Raw genomic sequence first — 10,615 nt, 5'->3', positions numbered from 1 at the left:
GAGAACACTGAACAACACACAAAATCGTTCCGATAGCACTATCAACAACTCAAGGCTCTTTCTCACTACTTTGGACACACTGTGCACCAAAAGGTCCTGTTTCGCGGACGCCAGATTAATTGTCACACACGGGTCCCGTTAATTAGGGAGGTGATCGCCGGGCTAATTCCAAGGGCCGAAGTATGGGCCCCCCGAACCGCACCACGAAAGCGTGGACAATTTAGAAGTGGTCCTTTTTGGCGCGCCAGCGGACGCCGGCTGTGGCCCAAAGAACAAGTCAGAGCCGAGAGTTGATAAACAAAACAAATATTACATTCTCAAAAACGGCAGATCGAAAACAATACACCAATATGCTCACTCCACAATAGCTGAGTACAATATGTCACCGATCAAACAACGTACTACGCAGAACAATCAGCCACACTCGAAACAACGGACACAGACAACAATACACACTACAATGCAGTCGCATGCATCGAACAACCAAGACACTTAAAGACTAAAGAGATAGAAAACCTATTCAGTCCAAAGTCCTTGGAACAAAAGTCTGAATGATACTCTTCCGAGAATCACTCACTCAAAGTCCAGCGTTGTTGTCGTTCCGCTGCCCCCTGAAGTTTCTCTTCCAGGAAACCTCGCGTCTTCAATTGGCCACTCTTCAAACTTCAACTTCTTCGCCGAAACACATCGGCTTCCCACACGCAGCTGTCGCCACGCGTCTTCGCTCGATAGCGGTAAACACACTCTCTTGCCTGTAGCTCGAGCCTTCACCCCTCAGGTGGAAATCCTCTTCTTCTCCTGCTCTGTCACTACGGACAGAACCTTCGCCGACTACACGGCGGAATCCCTACGCGCTCTGGCGCTACTTCCGTCTTCTCCTGCTCTCTCGTCTCGGCCGCTCGATTAAATACCTTCCGCGCCACATTCTAGAAAGTTCTCGTCATTTCGTCGGCGCGATATGCAGCGAAGGCTGGGGAGAGGCGCGAGACTGTACGGGGGCCGTCCCCGACAGATGAGTCAACCCGGCATACACGCCCCGTTCCTTCTGGAAAAATCGAGTGCTTGCTCGGCCGCCGTAGTGGGGTGAGGAGGTTCGTCGGCGAAGCCACGCTTCTGCGGGGGAGAGCGCGCCCCCGGGGAGCCTTGGATGTTTGTTTTCTTTTTTTTTTCTTTTGAGCTCGCGGCGTTTCTCCCGCCCGTTATCGCAAGAATTTGGCGGCGCGCCCATTTTTAGCGCTCGTTCTGTGACAGGCAGCCCCATTAGTCCCTAAAAAGACCAACCACACACCCTTTTAACACCCTTTTACCTTATAGTGTAGTGTGTTTGTGTTCGTGTAGGTAATTAAAAAACTTCTAAACTGAATACTTATACTGCAAACCTTCAAATGTAACTTTTATTAGAAATATACAGCAGACCACGGATGTCTTGTAATTGACCTTATACACCATATGCATGCCTCGTGCAAAACTCTTCCCTTAGAGAACATCAAACGGGACATGCAGTCGTTGTAGGTACATACATATTCCATTCAGCAAGCTTCATTTCCCTTTCGTTTCCCTGGAAAGTAGAAGTTCACGAAAAAAAGGCAGGTGTATCACCCGACCATGCTTTTTAGCTTAATGGTACACATACTTTCTAAGCAATAAATGTCTATGAAGCCTGCATGCTGCATGTGCATGGTAATTTTTGTGAAAAATATGTGAAATTGTTCGGCATACACAAATCCGAACGGTTCATGCAAAAGCACAGGCTCTCAGACATTTGTCCGAATGAAAAGCAAATTAAACGTATCAGTCAGAAAAATTAAAAGCATGAAGTACTTTATTTCAAAGACAAAATTATAAACTAATTCAGTTACACATAAATGAGAACTTTCCTAGGAAAAATATTTATATGAGAACTGAGAAAGATCTGCCCAAACAGTCGGTGGCAATAACGTTTGACCAACGAATTGCCGCAATTCGTTGGTCAAACGAATTGTGGCATGATACGTGCAATGATACGTGCAACATAATATGTGCAACAAACAGAATGTATGCGCAATGCATCTGAAACTATCTCAACCCTCGGCAAATGTGATGTGCGCCCGAAAAAGATGTAGTGCCCCGGTGTGCTGTTTGCGCTAGAATACCACACGTTATATCATTTCAATGTCCTTTCATGGACGCCAATGTAATGATATAACGTGTGGGTTTTTACGCAAAGAAGGCTGGGAGCGTCAATGATTCCAACAAACTACGAGACTTCTTGCTGGTTTATGAACAACACTTTATCAAAACATGAATAAACGAACACGCACACGTACAAAACAAACAGAGCAAACACAGCAAACACAGGAAGCAAACTACAGACCAGTTCCTGAGGAGCGAATGGTCCTTGCTAAAGTTAATCTCGGCGGATGGATGCTCACCCCTCGAAGAGTTGGACGCACTGGGCGACGCGGGATGGCTTCAAAGAGTTCGGCAACACTTTGTACGAGGTGACGAACAACTTGTCACCGCAGGGAAGCGTCGGAGGCGGAGAACGACAGCGGCCACGTGAAGCCCGTAGCTTCAACTCGTGGATGGCGTCCCAGAGCGTCGAATCTCGAGCCTTTCACCCGACTGCATCGAATGCCCAGCTCCGTCTGATCTTCTTTTTTTCTCTTCCCCTAAACGAAACTCAATCTCGGCAGGTGCCCACTTATCCGCACGTTCCTCAGCGTCTCCGTGTTCTAGCGCCCGCATCACACTGGGGCAGTATACACCTTTTTCGGGCACACATCAAAGCAAATCCCGATCCCACCACCTAAACTCTGGCCCGGCCTCAAACCCAAAACGTGAGGCCCGAACAAGCCGTGAAAACTACCCGAGCTGGCCTGGCTCACGGGCCGGGTTGGTTCCGGGCAAGCTCGAGCCCGTGCAGTGTTCTAGCCTCGACATCTGACGACACCGAACCAGAACGGAGTGCACAACCGAACATGTGAGCTCAACCCTTCGGTGCCACTCAGCACAGAAGTGGGTCCACAGCCACCTCGATCAGGCGCGTGTGGCAGTGCTTCTAGGAACACCGCCACGCGCGCCCGATCCATGCGGCCGTGGTGAGTCGCTAGACCCACCTCCAAATTCTTTTACATCCGGAGCATGTTATACTAGGGGCTAGTTATGCGCCGTCGCTCCCCGCAGCCTCCCCTACTCCTCCTCCTCCACCAGCCATCTGTGCATCCCTTCCTCCTCTCAACACAGCACGCGCTGCGCTCGCTTCTCCCCTCCGCGCGCCGCGCGACCTTTAGTTTTACGTGCGCCAGATGTACGCTAACGCGCGCAAGTGCACGCCAGGGCCGGCGCTCGCTATAAATAACCGAGTGTCGGGGCACGCCGCCTTTCGTCAGTTGGCTTGTGGGGTCGCTCCACGTCCGATGTCGCTGGTTAAAATGTATGCTAACGAATCCACAAACACGCTTACTGACGTCCCTTGCAATAGCGTCAGCCAATGTGTTGGCGGAACCGCAAGTAATTCCGAAGACACTTGGCCCGTGGACAAGGCCGCGCTGAGAAGAGCTCGCGATGCGGAACGCAAACGTCGGCGTCGAGCGGAAGATCCCCAGCTCCGAGACCCTTCGTGATAGCTGGCGACTTCAACGTCGACGTCATCAAGGACGATTGGGTGGTCGACTACATGGAGTCGCGGCAGTCGCTGAAACGAGCAACGCACGAAGGCAAACATCATCCGACCACGGTTCGCGGGACGTGCATCGACCATGACTTTGCAAATTTCAACCTTAGACCGCTGCAACCAGACCCACTCACCCTTCACTTTACGGACCTTGCTTGAAATACATCTTGCTGGAAACACCCAAAGCCTCTCATCAATAAACATCTTCTCTCGCGGCATCTGCGGTCTTTTCTTTCAGCATATATATATGCTGTTTATGTTTACGATTTGGAGTACCACGTACTCTACTAAGGGAGAGCTTAAAGCCGTCTCGAAGCTCACTCGAAGTGCGAGGGCATGCGTTGTTTTGAGTGGGAGGTGAAGAGCGCCTTCGACCTGTTTAGCTCTCGGCAGCACCTCTAACAGCCCTATGAAACAATCAGGTGAAGACGTAGTTTGGTTTCAAAATTACGCAAAATTTGATTTTTCCTGATGTGTACAGTACATCACCATAGTTTGTCTACTCCTACTGCACATGGCGTTTATGTCAATGCTTCAGAAAAATCAACGGTGTCTTCATAGAAAGTGTTTTTTACATGTGTTTTGCATCACACCTAACCGCAATTCCTTTTCCACGCATGTTTTTTGTTGCCGGCGTATTGTTCGTGTTGATAGCTTTCGTTTGGCGTCTAAAGGGATTTGGTGTTTGATAAAAAGGAAAACGAGGCGTTTGCACTTAAACGGACAGTTACCAAGAATTATTATTTCATGATATTCTAACAAGAATGAACCGTATTGTGTCCCGGCGAGCGAGAACGACAGCAAATGGAAAAGGCTCTAAACTTTTATAGTGGAATGCGGAAAGATTATTTTGGTAGACGGAAATGCGCCCCTGATCCGAAGGAACAATATAGTTGTCGATATTAAAATTTCATAAACACCATGGCAATGGACTTTTGCGCTCTCTGAAATTTCTCTGAACCTAAATATACTTTTGGCATCGACCATGAGCACGAATTTACAGTATTGACAATGCCCATAGACAGTCGCGCCGTCAATCGGAATTCAGGAGCGTTCGGCTGTTCGGCTGTTCTAAAGCTAGTTTTCTATTATTCAGCTGAAAAAGAAACTTGAATCTGTGTACCTTTCACCGAATTTGCAATGCCTGAATACTGTGTGGACTCATTAAGGTTGTAGGGGAGTCAGTCTGCCGATTCTTTGAATAAGTAAACCGCATAGCTTTTTGCTGAATCCTCTCGAGTGCATTGACGTGTATGTGTGTGTGTGCGTGTGTGTGTGTGTGTGTGTGGATCCGAAAAAATTGCGGCGTATTCAATCTTCGGTTTAATAAGTGATAAATGTGGTAATTGTTTCGCCTCAGCTGGTGCTTGCTTTAACTCATGTCTGAGAAGACAGAGTTTTTGGAAGGAGGATGCACCTATGTTTGATATGTGTTGTTGATAGATGCCTCTTTGTTCATAGATGCCTGCACACTCTAAGCGCACCCCGCTGCGGTGGTCTAGTGGCTAAGGTACGCAGGTGCTGACCCGCAGGTGATGAGATCGAATCCCGGCAGCGGCGGCTGCATTTCCGATGGAGGCGGAAAAGTTTTTGGCCCATGTGCTCAGATTTGGGTGCACGTTAAAGATGCCCTGGTAATCGAAATTCTCGGAGTCCTCCACTACGGGGTCTCTCATAATTATATGGAGGTATTGGGACGTTAGACCCCACATGTCAATCAGTCAACGCTCCAAGGGATTTACTGGTGTACGGGTTTCAGAGCGGAATTTTCTCCGCGCCCAGATAAACGTGGTGAGTGGCGCAGTGATGTTGAGAGAAACCATCTTGGCGATGGGGAATTCAGATGCGAAGCTCATATTTGACTATCCTGTGTATAGCCTGTTTCACATGCGAGGGACTGAGCGGCCATGAGCGGCCGCAGGACGCGCGGGCGCTCGTTCGTTTCATACGCGCCGCTGCTGTACCGCCGCTCTTGCGCGACGCCGACCGCTCTGGCGGGCAGTGTTGCCCGCGGAACGCGCTGGCTACCCGCTGTTTTCAGTCATAGCAAAAAACCACACATTGCTTCTAGTATCCTTCCTTTGGCACCCTGGTGCAGCGTGGTTTATCATCAATAGCCACTGGATGTTGACGCGTCTGTACACTGATTGACCAAGAGTGTAAAGTGACTTTTATAATAAATAATTTGCAGTCACTTTTTGTTTTGTTCTGGCTTTTTAACGTATGGTTCTTGTTGCACGCTCATACAAATGGCCGTGAAAAAGCAAAAACAAGAGATTGCTGCTATCGTTTTATTAGACAGCTTTTCCAGCTAGGTGAAAGCTTAAGAACCGCGAGCATGTTTTACGCAGCACTTCTTGTGTTTCTCCGAGTCATTGCTCTTGCTTTCAGCGATTTATTTTCGGGACGCGAAGTATATACACCTGGCGAAATTGATTGATTGATTGATTGGTTTGTCGGGTTGAATGTCCCAAAAACCACCATATGATTAAGAGAGACGCCGTAGAGGAGGGCTTCTGACATTTCGACAACCTGGATTTTTTAACGTGCACCCAAATGTGAGCATCGGGGCCTACAACATTCCCGCCTCCATTGGAAATGCAGCCGCCGCAGCCGAGATTTGATCCCGTGACCGGCGGGTCAGCAGCTGGGTACCTTATCCACTAGACCACCGCGGCGGGGCGCAAAATCTATACCGAAATTTTTGTGCCTCTTCGCTCGAGTCACAACAAAATTTTATAAAAAAAGCCTCAGTGGTGAGCTTCGGCCGTGTTTTTGGTCGCCTTGTAGTGTGTGCGAGCACACTCTTCATCGAAATTTTTCGAATGGTCTACATCTCTTCTGGCAATAGGATTTGTATGTTTATACCCTAAATTGCTAGCCTCTTATGTTTTGCAATGATTATGTAAACCACTTCAGACAGTTTCAACAACGGCAGGTAGCATGGTATGCTATCTGCTGTTGGTAAAACTGAAAAAATATTGCCTGCACTCAAGAAATATTGCACACTCGTTTACGACATGTCTTACGCGGGAAGAAGCATTTTCTGTACCGTGTACATCTCACCCACAGCAATTCAGCATTTGGCCAAGCTGTCCAAATTCAGCATTTTACTGCTATTAGACAGCCGAAGAAGGTAATGCCTCCAAGATTTCCTCCCTGGATGCTTTCACCTTTTAATGTTAAACCCTGTGTACGAGGTATCAATGAAGTGAACAGACGTATTGCACAGACCGAAACTACAGGTGAACCTATTACACTTAATCTTATGCTTCCCAGCTGGACAAAAGGCTCACTTCCGGAGAAAAAAAGAGGCTTTGGAACTTCCAGACGCATCATCAGGCTTTCGTCCACTCTATCGACCCGCATCTCCTGTCTTCTACCCCGAATCCCTGGACACATGCAAACTCTCTACCATCGTCTCCGGCTGAACAGTGCTTATGGAAACAACATACGGTACCGCTTCGGTCAAGTTGAATGTCCATACTGGAGTAACTGTGGCTCCATAGAAACCGTAGAACATATCTTGTTTCAGTGCCGAGCGTATCAGATGAGCGTGTGCTCTATGACTACTGCATGCATCTGTTCATCTAAGGATCTTTATCAGCTGGGTGATTGTGTTTCGGGCCTTTTCTCGAGCTTCACGGAAATGAGGAATGCGATGAAACTTTTATTCACGAATTTAGACAATATCGATCAGGTAGACAAGCTGCAGTGGCACCTAGAAAACTCGTCATAAGTCATTCTGTCAGCACATGTTCGCGCCCAAGAGACAAAAATGAGTCTGTATATTTACCTTTTTTCTTTCCATTTTTTAATTTTTTTCTCTTTTTCTCTATTATATTATTTTTTCTTTTTTATTCTTTCTCTTTGTTCTAGCTCAAGGACCTAGCATGCTGTATCACTATGGGTGTGTTCCAATACTCACCATAGACAGCTAACTAGATAGCTAAGTGGACGGCGACCATCTTAACCCGATTCTAATTCCCACGTAGCTGGCAAAATTCACAGCTTCGAGAAGACCGTATCGTAGACAAATGCGATGCAAGCTACTTTGCTGTCAAAACAAGATGGCGGCTCAACGAACTGCTTGGAAAAGGTGAATATTGCCCGAATTGTCCTCTGCACTTAAGTAGACGCTTCTACATACGAAGTGAGTAATGTTTATTTTTTTAGTTTTTATCACAAAATAAGCCAAAAAGATAAATGTTGCGTTTGTATACTCTAGTTTTCTCTTCTCGACGCCAGGTGGCGCCTCGTCACGTAGATGCCTACCGGAAAAAAACTGGGAGTATAGTGAGCTGTTACTTGTGGTGGCGGTGGAGATGAAAAAATAGAAGTAAAATATTTGCCGCAAAGAAAAGAAAAAGCCAGAAAGTCGGTAGAACAGATAATTTCAGGAAGTGGTTGAGAAGTGACGTGAGGCATGACGGGAGCATTGACAAGCAAAAAGGGAGAAGCGGCCACAGAATGAAGTCAACCCAATATGGGAATTATATTTAGAGAAAGAAATTGTGAAGGAATTGGTCACGGCAAAAATTAAAGGTGAAAGTGAACGCTGAATGATTTAGATTCGCGAAAATAAGCAAGCCTCGCCTAGAATATTTTAGAGCCACATAAAAGCTCTAGGTAGGACGTCTGTCACAATGCAGCAACATACGATACATGAAGGAGGAAATAAATTGGAAGGGTACGAAGTACTAGGTTATATCCGAAAGGTATCAGCACATTTGTTTTAAAAGATCGCCCAGAATGCTTCCCCGGGGAGTAAAAGTATGGAAAAGAGTGCAACTGAGGAAGATATAGTACTTGAGAATTTCAATTGGAAAAAGGCCGAAGGAAAAATTCCCAAGCGCACCACTCCGGGCTTAGATAGGGTTCCCGTCTGCCTCAATAACGTACTAGGATATAGCACAAAAAAAGCACAGCTGAAATCCGTAGAAAAGTGCTTACGGCAAAAGGAAATACCAGACACTTGGCGAAAAAATAGAATGAACTTGATCTATAAAGGCAAGGAAGAAAGGGATAACATTCGCTCATATATGTTTCTAACCAATACATCTGTCCTATAAAAGTTGGCGATGCAGGCAGTAAAATGAAAAATATCAACATGGGCAGTGCAAAATGATATTTTGGGAGAAGTTCAGAATGAATTACGAATCGACAGGTGGTTAGACGACAACCAGCTTGTTCTTACTCAGTGTATAGAAACATCTAAAATAGAAAACAGTCCCTTATACGTAGCTTATCTGGACATCACCGGGGCGTGTGACAACGTTAATCAAAAAATTTTGTGGGACTGTCACGGACGGCTATTTTCGGCGACACCGCGTCACGGCAATTAACGGGCGCCGTACTGCCCGACTGACCGTGAGAAACGGCGGCACATGAAAAGGAACCGATAAGTGCAAAATGGGGTGCTCTCCTTAGAACGTCGCCGCCGACAGTTAATCCTTTTGTAACTGCGGCGACGTCTGCAAGGTCGTAGAAGGCCGCGGTATACCCCGAAAAAGGATTAGACTACGAGACGCCCGGCTGAGAGCTAAGTGGTTGACCGTTCCCACGGAGAAAAGCGTGGGAAACGCTCTGGTGGCCAAGCCGTAGGACAACAACCCGACAGGTTGTCACTCTCGCTAGTTGCGGGCCCTCTCCCTATTAAAAAAGGGGTGGGGTCAAAATATTTTCGGGGCGGAGTTTCCCATCAATTAAACGCGCATGATTGGACCCAGGTAGAGGTCTCTTGTCCCCAAGGAAGAGAGCGAGGAGACACGAGGGGGATTTAAGCGCAGGATTTTGCCCTGCTAGGCAGACTAGTCGCTGACCAAGATGGTGTAGAAACAGATCAACAAGCATCTCTTCTAGAAGTTTTTAGTGTGGCTCTGTATCGGCTGGCCACCTAAACTTAGCCGTTCGTCTAGTTGTGACGCGATATTAACGTCTGCAACGTAGACATCGGGACTTCGCCTCGAGTTAGCTCAACCTGCTCGAAGTCACCTGCAAGCACCAGCCTCCCGGAGCCACCAGCGTTGCAACACCGCCGACATCGCAGTCGTGCCAGAACTCTCTTCGACTTCTCGCATCCGATCGTCGGGGACACAACGCTGCCAATCATCACACGTATGGCTTCATCTGTTTATATCTTCGAACTTTCTACTCCGTAGTTCTATTGTTGTTAGTTTGTGTAGTTTGTGATAGTTCTCTCGCGTAAGCTGATTTATTGTTTCTGTTATATATTTCTTTAGTTGTATCAAGTGTTGATGTATTTTGTTAGTTGTATAGAATTGTTGTATTAGATCCCGTGTGCTGCCATATCACTACAGTAAAGTTTGTTTTGTTTTCTCACGTCTCTGATCTCTTCACTGTCTCTGCTTGCGTACGGAACGAACCAACCTGCTGTCATTCCCGTCGCCGACTTCGCGCTGGCGACGCTAGAGTGGCAGCTTGTAACAGGGACATATTCAAGTAAGTGGGCGTAGGTGGTGACTGTGTACAGCTTTTGAGAGAAATATACAAATAAATTACACCTTGCATCGAATTGGAAGGAAGAAGTGGAAATGGCCGCGTCAAAATTAATAAGGCGCTTAGACAGAGATGTCTTATGCCCTCGCTCTTATTCATGCTCTACATGGTGAGGAGGGAAAAAGCACTTGAAGAGCGCATCGTTGGGTTGAATCTGTGACGCAAACAGGCGGGCGCGATGGTTGAGCAAAAGCTTTCAGGTCTATTTTATGCAGACAATATTGTCCTATTTGTGGACAGTCACGACAATATACAGCACCTGGCAGATATTTGTGGAAGAGAAGGCGAGGCTCTAGGACTAAGAGTTGGTGCAAAAAAATGTGGATTGATGGTATTGAATGATCGCAAAGACCAGGCGGTCTCAATACAGGGCCAAGAAATACCGAGGGTAAGCGAGTACAAGTACCTTGAAGTGTGCGAAAATGAGGGAGATACGAAGGT

This window comes from Rhipicephalus microplus, chromosome X, assembly GCF_043290135.1.
Source record: "Rhipicephalus microplus isolate Deutch F79 chromosome X, USDA_Rmic, whole genome shotgun sequence".
NCBI classification, from domain to species: domain Eukaryota; kingdom Metazoa; phylum Arthropoda; class Arachnida; order Ixodida; family Ixodidae; genus Rhipicephalus; species Rhipicephalus microplus.
Note: the sequence above shows the minus strand (reverse complement) of the source record.